Source organism: Chroicocephalus ridibundus, chromosome 5 (genome assembly GCF_963924245.1).
Source record: "Chroicocephalus ridibundus chromosome 5, bChrRid1.1, whole genome shotgun sequence".
Taxonomy (NCBI): domain Eukaryota; kingdom Metazoa; phylum Chordata; class Aves; order Charadriiformes; family Laridae; genus Chroicocephalus; species Chroicocephalus ridibundus.
Genome location: NC_086288.1, coordinates 21,049,580 through 21,061,741, shown reverse-complemented (window position 1 = coordinate 21,061,741; position 12,162 = coordinate 21,049,580). Strand labels below are relative to the sequence as shown.

The window sequence follows — 12,162 nt, the reverse complement described above, 5'->3', positions numbered from 1 at the left end:
TCCTCTGTCCCACCATCTTTTTTCAGGAAAAGAGTCTTTGCAGATTTATGCAGGGAGAGATGCCCATCCAAATAGATAGATACATAGCCAGGGCTTCTGCGTGTGGCTGGAGAAGGTTTTGTTTTGCTTAGTTTTGTTTTCTGCCTTGTATGTCCTGCCTGTTGTACAGTACCTCCTGCAGTCTATGAGCTCAGGAACTGTTGTTCCAAGCCTTCTGGGAGACATACACCATGCTAAAAAAGGGGCTGAAGGCTGAGCGCCAGTTATTTTTCTTGCTTTGGGTGTAGTAGCTGCTCTGTTATGTGCATGCAGGGGGAGGGCTCCAGGAAGTTTTTATTCTGCAGAGCTTTGTAATCCTCCTCTCCACTGGAAGCAGACAGCTGGGGACACAGCAGGCAACCTTTCTATTAAAAGGAGAGAGTAGGAAATTTTCCGGTAACACTTTTTTCCCCTCTTGACCAGACAAATTTGCAAAACTGAAAACTGTTAGGAAAAAGGGTAGTTTGCAAAAACAATCACAACCTTCTTCTGAGGGGGGAAGAATCGAAAAAGATTCGGTATTTTCTACTTAGTTATTTCTGAATGTTAAAAAAAAAGGGGGGGGTGTCTTTTTTTTTCAAAACGACCTTTGTTGGTTAATTTATTAAATAAGGTTTTAAAAAATACAAAATTTTGAATTTGAAATTTAAGCTTTTAAAAACTATATAAAGAAAATTTTCAGTCTGAAATACGTTTGGGATTGTTGGTTCATGAATATACATTTTTTGGGGTGTTTTCAAATTTGTGTTCTGGTTCGGGAGGGATCTTCGATACCTTACATATACTTGCAGAGTAGGAAAGACATTCCCCATTGTCACCGTTTCAGATGAGACGGGGTTGACTTTCTTGCTAGCAGCTGGTGTAATGCTATGGTTTGGATTTGGGATGAAAACAGTGTTGGTAGTGCACTAATGTTTTTGGTTGTTGGTAAGCTGTCAATGCCTTTTCTGCTCCTCACACCGTCCTCCCAGCAAGTAGGCCAGGAATGCACAAAAAGCTGGGAGGGTCACAGCCAGGACAGCTGACCCCAACTGACCAAAAGGGATATTCCATAATGTGTGATGTCCTGCTTAGCTGATGTCATGCTTAGTTGATGTCATGCTTAGCTGGGGGAACAAGAAGGAAGGGGGCAATATTCAGAGTGACGGCATTTGTCTTCCCAAGTAACCATTACACACGATGGAGTCCTGCTTTCCTGGAGATGGCTGAACACCTGCCTGCTGATGGGAAACAGTGAATGAAATTCTTGTTTTGCTTTGCTTGCATGCGCAGCTTTTGCTCTACCTATTAAACTCTCTTTATCTCAACCCACAAGTTTTTTCTCACTTTTACTCTTCCGATTCTCTCCCCCATCCCAACTCGGGGGAGTGAGCGAGTGGCAGCATGGTCCTACTTGCTGGCTGGGGTTAAACCATGGCACCCATGCAGCTGCTGGGTGCTGTGGTGACAGTTTTGAAAATGTGAATCCATTCCCTGGAACTTGACAGAGGTCACCCACCAAATTCCTTTCGTGTAGGCTGTCAAATGGCTTTCATTCATAATAAATCTTCCTTTTTCTTCACCGACCTACAACTGAACTAACACATTAAAAATAATAATGGCAATATTTGTTAGGTTTTGGGACATCTCTTCATTTACCTTGTCTTATCTGTTGAACTATAAGCCTATTTTGCAATACATAATGGTGGAAAATACACCAGATCCCTTCACAAAATAGCAAGCACAGAGAAACGTATGTGCACGCTTTATCCATAACTCAAAACAAAAGTTGTGGTTTGTGAAGTCTTTGAATCCTTTGTGCACTGTTTGTGGGTAGAGATGACTGAACTGTAGCCAAAGATTTTGAGAGGGCACTGTCGAGTTTATTAAACATCTGGGAGGCATACCAGGTTTCCTGCAAGTCATATGGCACAGAAGCTTCTTACTATAACCAGTGCTTTGAGGTTTGTTTAAGAGCCATCGCTGCTGCAGGTTAGAAGGAAGGATTTCCTCCATGACATAGTCCGACGTGGTTGGTATGGTTGGAAGTGACAGAAGGGAATGTCTTTCAAGCTAATAGATCATCCATTATACCAGAGTCCCAGACTGGGACTAGGCCCACACACAAGAGAAATAAACCAAGTGCTAGTATAAACTGTAAGCAAACATAGTAGGATCATTTTCTCATTTTGATAATCCATTAAAATGGAAACTATTTTGACCTCGTGATACTTGCAGTACAAGACTCTGCACTCCAAAGGTAGTTCAAAGCTCTCCAATTCCAGTTCAGGAGTTCAGGGAGAGTTTATGAACACTACAAAAATCAGAAGAAGCATTGGTTTTGGCTTTGGGAGGAGGTGGTTTATTTGTTTTAATTGTGGGCTTTGGTTTGTTGTGGTTTGGGGTTTTTTTTCTTTTTTTCTGAAGACTCCCTTTGTTTCTATTTTCTCTTTCCTGTTATTTTCCCAAACCACTGAGTCTGTTTCTTGTAGCCCAGATTTCAGTTGTATTGTGGTACCGGGAAAGATGTTCAAAGCTTCACTGGCCAGAGATCAGGCCTCATTGTCTCAAGTAGCAAAAGGTGACAGTTCATCCACGTAGGTAAATCTGTCGCTGCAGTCACCCTTCCATCAGCATTTCCCAGCCCAGAGGATGGCAAAGTTTAGTGCACAAGGGTTTTTTTAGCTGCCTGTGTGAGTGTAGTGAGTCCACAGAACATTATTATTCCAACCCTTAAACCTATGCCAGACTGCTTATGTCTTAATGCTTATTCAAGTGTCAGGGAGTGCTGGCAGATGTCAGAGTAAATGGGAGGCTGTCACTAAGGAAATTACTTACCATTCACAGGGTGATTGCTGCAGTCTGTCAGGTAGCATTCGAGAGGATGTCAGGCTGAAAGAAGAAAGAGTGGGGAGGCAGGAGAGTTGTAAATGTTTCCTTGTCTTGAGGGAGTGAGGGAGATGCCTCCAGCAACAGAACAGTAAATCATTAACTAAACAGAAATAAAGATCTCAACATCCAGCTTTAGAATAATGCTACTAAAGGAGTGGTTTGGGGCTTTTAAAGCTTAAGGCATGTGGCTTTGACACAGTCTTGCAGTTATTTTTGCAGTTATCCACTAGCAGCAGAAGCCAGATCACATTCATCAGTAGTCCCCTTTCTCCTGTATTCGTACATCGCATGTGTATCATCAGACAAAGTCCTAAATGAGAGCTTTTACCCATAGTTAAAGATAGTAATTGTGCATGGTGCGTTATTTCTTGTGGATAGTGTGCTTTGCAGTTAGACGTACTTCCCAATCCATGAGGTTCTGACCTCCCAAGCCACAGAGGACTTGGGGATCAGGGCTCGGTTCTGTTCTTGGTGTTAGCTGTTCCTGTGCTACATCATCTGTCTTTGAAAATGCCTATGTTTATTTAAGAAAAGGTGGAATATTTTTCAGATTTGCAGGTAACTGTAAAGATTTATTAGTTAAGATACTTTGGGAAAGTTTTATGTAAATAAACAGGAAACTTAATTATTTCACTCTGGACAGTGTATTCCTTTGTGGGAAGTTAAATAGAGGCCATCAATAATGCAAGTGATTGCAATGAATCGACAACTTCTCTTAGAGATAAAAATTGGGATTAAGCCCTACTGAGTTGGCATTGACCTTATCCACTTTCTGTATCTCCCAGTTCGTAAGGGACATCAGGAACTAGTGAAACATCATGCATTGACCTGCACATTTTTTGATGGTTTTGAACTTGTAAAGCACCAAAATAGTACTGGCAAAATTCACTCGAAAGGAGAGAGAGCCTTTGCTCCTTGCATAAATACATTTTTAAGGTAGGCCAAATCCTAATACTTTTCCTCATGGCTAGTGGTTCCACACTGCATTAACGTTGAAGGATTCAGAGTGACTGTCAGTCTTGAGAGGGTCTGTAAGAATTGTGCTGACAAATTCTCACATGTGCTTGTAGGGCAGACAGAGAGCTTTTAGAAATTAAGACCTTGTCTGAATTTGGGCAGTTCTTGCATTAAAGGCAAATTACAGGGAGAGTATTCTTTCGGTTTTCAAGTCCTTGTCCAAGGCTTTGTCTCCGAACGTTTTCCTTCAATAGGTAACAGTAACAAATAAAAAAGCTGTATTTAGCACAGAAACATGACCAATAGCAGTATATTTTTGTCCGCCATCTTTTCAGAAAAGCATAAATGATTTCATCTGCATTTTGCCCTAGCCTGAAACAGGCACCTGCCATCAACACTTTTAGCTCCCATTGATTAAATTCTGACAAAGTTGTAGACAGCTAAAAACAAAGTCTCATTACAAAAAAAATCTGTTACAGGATGTATTGTCTGCTTACCAGTCAAGCACCCTGAGTGCTTGTACGTCTTAATCTCCACACAAAACTATTGCACTGTCACATCACTCCATCTGAACATTGAAGACTGTACTTGAATCCCTCTGTCAAATCACTGAAGCATGCACTTAATTTCAAACTTGAAGCCAAGGCAAGGTTTAAGTGATCTGCTGGACTGATCCCTCTAATCAAAATGTTTGAGGTGTGAATTTAATTTGAAGCAGTTTTTTGAAAATTCAAAGTGGTCAAGAGTTTTGGTCTCTCGTTCTGCTCATGATTCTATCTGTGCAGGTATCTCAGTGACTGCAGCATGAGTTCTCTGCAGAGGTTTAAATGTGTGCTAATATTGCCAGACTAAAGCTTACCTTTGAATTTCAGACAATTGACTTCAGGCTCTAAATCCTTCCCTTCCATCCATTTCTGTCAAGACTACTATTTGTGTATGAGTTTCTGCTGAGTACTTTTTGAAATGCCAAATATGTTGTGCACTTTTTACATAACATGACTTCTCTACAGTGAGTTAAATGCTACTTTTTATTTACTTTGCCTTTCCTCTTATTTAAAACCACAGATTAGTTTTGGCAAGCAGTAATAGCTCTTAAATGATTAGTAATCTGTTTTTAATATGATCCTAGTTCAAGTTCAAAATGAATAAACATGGGGCTTAAATGAAACCTGATGTCTTTCCGCTTTATGCAGGGAAGTGCTACAAACCAGAGGGTAAGGGTTGATGTACTTGCACAGCAACAAGTATTGAAATGGAAAAAGAATGGGTATTGGCTGTTTTCTCTTAATTCTTCTTCTTTGATGATCCTTCGGAGTACGAGGAGGCAGAGAGCAGCTGGTTTAGCGATTGTTCCACGGTTCTGATGGAGAACTGTCCAGAGGGTTACTGCTGAAACAAGAGGGAACGTTCTCTCTTTATGCTTAAAATTCCGCATCGCCTAACTGTTTTACAGACCACGCTTGTGTGAGCTAACCAGTAAAAGATTACTGTCTAAACTAAGGGAAGTGGTTTTTGGTTTATCGCTTGGAAATTATGAATAGTTGGCAGGGGCACGTAGCACAAGCAGTGCTGCATGGGATCAGGGTAAACCCAGAGCCGTGGGGGAGATGGGGAGGAGGGGGCGGCGGGTAGGTTGTTTTATCAGTAGACAGATTTTCAACCATGAAACGGAAGTTAGTACAGAACAGAAGTTGCGTAGAGCTAACAACTCTATTCTCAGCATTCCCAGGCTTGGTGATTTTTCTGAAGCTTCACTTGCTCAAATGATGCCATTAAATATTTTCAACCATGAAACAGAAGTTAGTCCAGAACAGAAGCTGCACAGATTTAACTCTCAGGAGGTTCCTGGAGTGTGTTGGGGATAACTTCCTGACACAGCTGGTGAGGGAACCGACTAGGGAAGGAGCCCTGCTGGACATGTTTGTAAACAGAGAAGGACTTGTGGGGGATATGACAGTTAGAGGCCATCTTGGGCATAGTGATCACAAAACGATAGAGTTTTCGATTCTTAGAGAAGCAAGGAGGGGGGTCAGCAGAACTGCCACCATGGACTTCCAGAGGGCAGACTTTGGTCTTTTCAGGAGCTTGTTTGACAGAGTCCCTTGGGAGGCGGTCCCGAAGGGCAAAGGTGTCCAGGAAGGCTGGACATTTGTCAGGAAGGAAGTCTTAAAGGTGCAGGAGCAGGCTGTTCCCATGTGCTGAAAAGCAAGCTGTTGGGGGAGAAGATCAGCCTGGCTGAACAGAGAGATATGGTTACAACTCAGGGGAAAAAAAAGGAGAGTTTATGGTTTTTGGAAGAAGAGGCGGACACTCAGGAAGACTACAAAAAAGTTGTAAGGCTATGTAGGGAGAAAATTAGAAGGGCCAAAGTCCAACTAGAACTTAACCTGTCTTGGGATGTTAAGAACAATTAAAAAAGTTTCTATAAATACATTAGTAACAAAAGGAGGACTCAGGAGAATCTCCATCCTTTATTAGATGAGGGCGGTAACATGGTGACAAAGGATGAGGAGAAGGCTGAGGTACTTAATGCCTCCTTCTTCTTTGCCTCAGTCTTCAGTAGTAGAGTCGGTTGTTCCCTGAGTACCCAGACCCCTGGGCTAGTAGATACAGGTGGGGAGCAGAATGAAGCCCCCATAATGCAAGGGGAAATGGTGAGGGACCTGCTCCAGCACCTAGACATACGCAAGTCTATGGGGCTGGATGGGATCCACCCAAGGGTACTGAGGAAGCTGGCGGAAGTGCTCACCAAGACACTTTCAATCATTTACCAGCAGTCCTGGCAAACCAGGGAGGTCCCAGTTGACTGGCATCTAGCAAATGTGACGCCCATCCACAAGAAGGCCTGGAAGAAGGATCTGGGGAACTACAGGCCTGTCAGGCTGACCTTGGTGGCTGGGAAGGTCATGGAACAGATCATCCTGAGTGCCATTATGCAGCACATGAAGGACAACCAGGTGATCGGGCCCAGTGAGCATGGGTTCATGAAAGGCAGGTCCTGCTTGACAAACCTGATCTCCTTCGATGACAAAGTGACCTGCTTGGTGGATGAGGGAAAGGCTGTGGATGTTGTTTACCTGGACTTTAGTAAGGCCTTTGATAGTAAGGCTCCCCACAGCATTCTCCTGGAGAAAGTGGCTGCCCATGGCTTTGAAGGGGAGTACTCTTCGCTGGGTACAAAACTGGCTGGAGGGCCAGGCCCAGAGAGTGGTGGTGAATGGAGTTAAATCCAGTTGGTGGGTGGTCACAAGTGGTGTTCTCCAGGATCTGGATGAGGGCATTGAGTGCAGCCTCAGTAAGTTTGCAGACAACACCAAGTTAAGTGGGAGTGTTGATCTGCTTGAGGGTAGAAAGGCTTTGCAGAGGGATCTGGACAGGCTGGATCAATGGGCTGAGGCCAATGGTGTGAGGTTCACCAAGGCCAAGTGCCAGGTCCTGCACTTGGGACATAACAACCCCATGCAGCGTTACAAGCTTGGGGAGGAGTGGCTGGAGAGCTGCCTGGCAGAAAAGGACCTGGGGGTGTTGGTCGACTGTCAACTGAATATGGGCCAGCAGTGTGCAGGTGGCCAAGAAGGCCAACAGCATCCTGGCCTGTATCAGGAACAGTGTGGTGAGTAGGACTAGGGAAGCGATCATCCCCCTGTACTCGGCACTGGTGAGGCCCCACCTCGAGTACTGTGTCCAGTTTTGGGCCCCTCAGCACAAAAAAAACATTGAGGTCCTGGAGTGGGTCCAGAGAAGGGCAATGAAGCTGGTGAGGGGTCTGGAGCAGAAGTCTTATGAGGAGCGGCTGAGGGAGCTGGGGTTGTTTAGCCTGGAGAAAAGGAGGCTGAGGGGAGACCTTATCACAGTCTACAACTATCTGAAAGGCGACTGTAGAGAGGTGGGGGTCAGCCTCTTCTCCCAAGTAACAAGAGATAGGACAAGAGGAAATGGCCTCAAACTGCACCAGGGGAGGGTTAGACTGGATATTAGGAAAATGTTTTACACTGAAAGGGTTATTAAGCATCGGAACAGGCTGCCCAGGGAAGTGGTTGAGTCACCATCCCTGGAGGTATTTAAAAGATGGGTAGAGATAGTGCTTAGAGATGTGGTTTAGTGATGGTTTTTGTCAGAGTTAGGTTGATGGTTGGACTAGATGATCTGAAAGGTCCCTTCCAACCTAGGTAATTCTATGATTTTATCATTCTAATTCCTTTAATCTGCATTGCTGTTGTGGGCACTACCATATCAAAAATGGGAAAAATAAAAAAGCATCTGAGCAATGCAGGCTGGGCATGTTCTGTGTTTGAATCGTTGACTCATAACTGCTTAGCTCCTTACAATTTTTGGTCTCCTCTCAACTCTTGCCAAGTTATTCATAACCACTTGCACTACTGCAAATGGGGCCTGAGCAATGCCAAGCACAGCAGACAAATTACTTCACTTGCTTAACGTGATACTTGACTGCAGCCCACTGAGCTGTAGCATTTGTCAGTCCTGCAGCAGTGCAGCGCTGCTGACTCATGCACAATGCGTCGTTCGCTGCACCACCCGTCGCTCCTCTGGGGTAGTCCTCTCAGCCAGGAAACCCACAGGCTGATTTCACTCGTCAGCTTGCACCAAAAGAAACCAGGATAAATGTGTCTGTACATGCCGTTACTTCAGTAAAATATTTCTGCTTTAATCACAGATCGTGTCTGAGAATACAGGAATCAAGGGGAGGGAAAAACAAAAGTTTGTCCTCAAATCTGAGAGGGGGAAAGGAAAAAGGGAAAACTCTTTATCTGGATGAAGTTTAAATCTTTTTCTAGGAGATTTCTTGCAGGTATGGCAACAAAAGTTGTCTGATAAAGAGAGTTGTAGGGGTAAACAGGAATCAAGAAAGTTAAATAGTTATTGCAGTAGGAAACCTGTCACAGAGAGGAGATGGAGGTAGAAACATCACAAAGCAGAGCCTGAGGAACACGTGTAGCGCCATCTCTGACATACTCACTGAAGTGGGAAAAGGACCAGAATGCGTGTGTAAGTGCTGTGACCTCCGACTTCTCATTGTGTCATCTCCCTTCAGAAATAACATTGCAATGTCATTTCGTTATACTTCACATTATATGTGGCACTGTGCAAAGGGACAGAGCGGGCTTTTCTGTGAATCCAGAACTCAAAGACTTGAAAGTAATTTCTAGAATCCACAGGGAAATCACATGAGCCTTTAAGTCCCAGTTCCAGGGACTTTACTATTAGTTATCTTGCCAGCTTGGTTATTTTTAAAATAGATTTTTAAAGTATTTGTTTCCAGAGACTGAGTTTCAAGAAATGGAAATGCAGGTAGGTAGGATTGTGTGACTGACTCCAAAATCATCCTGGACAACGGAACGCAGGTCTACATGCTCCTATGCTTATATGCAGAAATAGTAGCCAGAGGGACCTATCTTTTGAGCATTTAAGTACTGGGGACAGTTTTTCTTCAATTAGTGGAAGATCTGATGCATGTAGCTTCATGTGCAAAGTATGGGTTCTGACCCGGCTGCTGACACTTGGTCAGAAGATCTTGGGTGTTCTGAAGGGTGGCTCCAGCTCAGTGCCCAGTTGCAGTCAAGAAAGGAAATGTAGCATAGGTTGGGAATTGCTAGGAGGGGATGGAGTGTAGGGAAAGTTGGCATACTGCTCCCCAAACCTAAGGTTCAGCTGCACCTTGAATTGTGCGTGTGCAGCTCCTTTTCCCTCATCTCAGAAGGTTTAGAAGTAGTGCAAAGAGGTTGGTGAAGGATAACAAGGATCGTCAGAGATTTGGACCCTGTTTGTGGAGTGACCAGGTACACCTGGACTTTTCAGCCTGGAAAAGCGGTGACTGAGATTGTTGTACAAGAAATGGAGAAAACTCAAGAGCGCTCTGGAGAGACCGCATAGGAGCAAAATGTTTGTCACTCCATGAAAGAACAAGGGGACATCAGATGGAAGCTAGTAAGCCGACTTCAAGAGAAACGAAGGACAGTGGCTCTCTGAGGGGTTGTAGTGGATCTGCCCAAGTCCTTTTTGAAGGCTATTGTGGATGGTCTGCGGGGGGAACTGGACGAGTACTGGAGAGAAGGATCTGCAGAACAGCACCGGGCTCGGGCAATCCTCTGTGCTGAACATACGAGCCGGGAGGAAGCACCGTGGATACGTGTCCTGTTCTTGCCCGTGTATAACCACTGGCTTACGACCGCGGCCGGCGGCGAGCTGCAGGGCCGGCGGGGCAGTCGCCGCCCAGGGGCCGCCTCAGCCGAGCCCGGCCGCACATGGGCTCAGCCCCAGCTCTGAAACCCGCGCCTGCGACCTCTGCCCCGCTGGCGGCACCCGGAGCGGGCTCGCCCCAGCAGCCTCCCCGGGGGCCAGCGCCGCAGCCAGGACGGGCCGCCGTCACGCTCCGCCGGCACCGCAGCGCGGGCGCCCCCCGCCCTTCCCGCCGCCCGGGGGCGGGAGCGGGGCGGGGCGGGGGAGCAGCTCCTCCCGCCGCTCCGCCTGCCGCCCGGCGAGCCCCGGCTTGGGAAGCGGCGGGGGGAGAAGCTGAGCGCAGCCGTGGACGATGTGTACCTGCGGGCGGTGAAGCAGCGGCCGTGGCCGGGAGCGCCTGCGGTCACTTCCAGGTACGGTCCGGGGCGTCTGCAGTGCTCGGGTGTGCGTCCGTCCGTCTTCTTGCTAGCGCCGGCAGGATGTCGCTTTCCTCCTGGTGTTTATCTCCTTACCAGCTACCCAGTTCTGTACAGCCACAGCCACTCATTTCTGCGGGACTTCAGGATACCGGGGAGGGGTGAGAGACTTCAGCCCATCCGAAGCATCACTTGGCGGTGCGGTGGTTGGGTCCCTCTCCCTGGCCCTTTCCCTGTATTAACATGGAACAGGGTCCTAAAACTGCGTGATGGAATCTTTCTGTGGCTATAACCCTTGGAGGAGCTCTCCCCGTTTTTCCTGAAGCCCGTCGGTTCAATTGATGGCTGCTTTTTTTGGATCGGAGGGATGAAAAAGCAGTTTGCCAGATTGTGGTTGTAGGGCTGCATAAAATGGGTGCGCAGGTGGGACGGAGGGGTGTGTGTGGTATCGCTCAGATGTGTTTATGGGCTTCTCTTATGCTGGGCATCTGCTGTGCGTGACTGTGGTAAAACAGGTCCTCTGTGCTGAGTAAGGTGGAAGCAGTTCAGGGACAGGAGGAGAGTAATGGCTGTTAAATGACCCCTAAGTTGTGCTTAGGCCAGACTGTAAACTAAGGCAACCCTAAAAACAAGCAGTGCCTCCCTTTTCTTCCTGTGCGTAAAGCTAAATATAGCACTGAGGCATGAGGAAAACTCTTCCAGAGGAGTTCCCCTGAATAGAGCAGAGGAGGGCTGATTCCTCTTAAAGGGGAAGAATGGCCTGAAAAATCAAAAGAGCCATGAACAAAGAGGTACTCTGGACCTCAGACAGGCAGCTATCTGTCTCATCGAGGAGTGCTGAGAGGGTTGCTTTCAGTGAGATTACAGCTGTAACGTAATGTAATGTGACGTGGGCTGGGCTGAGATAACATGCCATCTGTGGGAAATGGGGACTTGGGCAGGCAGGACTGGGCCTCTAGTCTATCTCTGTATTTTGAAAGCCAAGAACATTGTTTGAGGGATAGGTCCCTCAGGCTTACCTTACAGCTTCCAAATGAGATGTCTTGGAGAGAAGCTCATAATCAGCTGAAGATCAATGCTAAGCATCCTCAAGACGAGTAGCTAACTGGTGAGCTGTGCTGGAGAGACCTAATAGGTAAGACCCAGCTCTGGTTTTGGCTTAGCAATGGGGATATCACTCTAAACAGGCAGGACTGAAACAAGCCACTGTAGGTTATGTTAACTCTTTGTAAAAGAGGGAAGAAAGTGCTGGTTTGTCTGGGGTTAAGCTCGCAGCGGTGCTACACACTGAGTAAAATGCTTTTTTCTGCAGTACAATGAATCCCTGTTGGTTCGTGTTCTTCATGGTTTCTTTCTGCTGAGGTTTTCAGGGATAGCACAGTGTGTTGTTACCTGTGCCCCAGTTGTATGAGTTATCTAAACAGTCCTTGGAGAATGCAGTGAGTCACCGTACCTGTTCATGGTCTGCAGGGTGAGCTGCTGTCACACTGTGTCAGAAATGACAGGCATAGTTCAACACTAGAGCCCCATCAGTGAACTGAAAAAGCTGAAAACATGGGAGTTTATTTTTGTAACTCGCGGTAGTTAAAAAGTGAGTTTTTCTTGGGGTAAAGGTAGGAAGGGGCTGTGTGCGGATCATATTGCCAGTTTGTGCTACATCGCTGGAAGGGTCTGGCATTGT

General features: G+C 46.1%; 1 protein-coding gene across 1 annotated transcript in view; it reads left to right on the top strand.

The window, feature by feature from the left end:
• Positions 1–10,363: 10,363 nt before the first annotated feature.
• Positions 10,364–12,162, top strand: part of RASGEF1B (RasGEF domain family member 1B) — a 37,281-nt gene continuing 35,482 nt past the window's right edge. The window contains exon 1 of the mRNA XM_063336313.1: positions 10,364–10,478. The gene's annotated coding sequence lies outside the window, so the exon portion shown is untranslated. The remainder of the gene's footprint in view (positions 10,479–12,162) is intronic.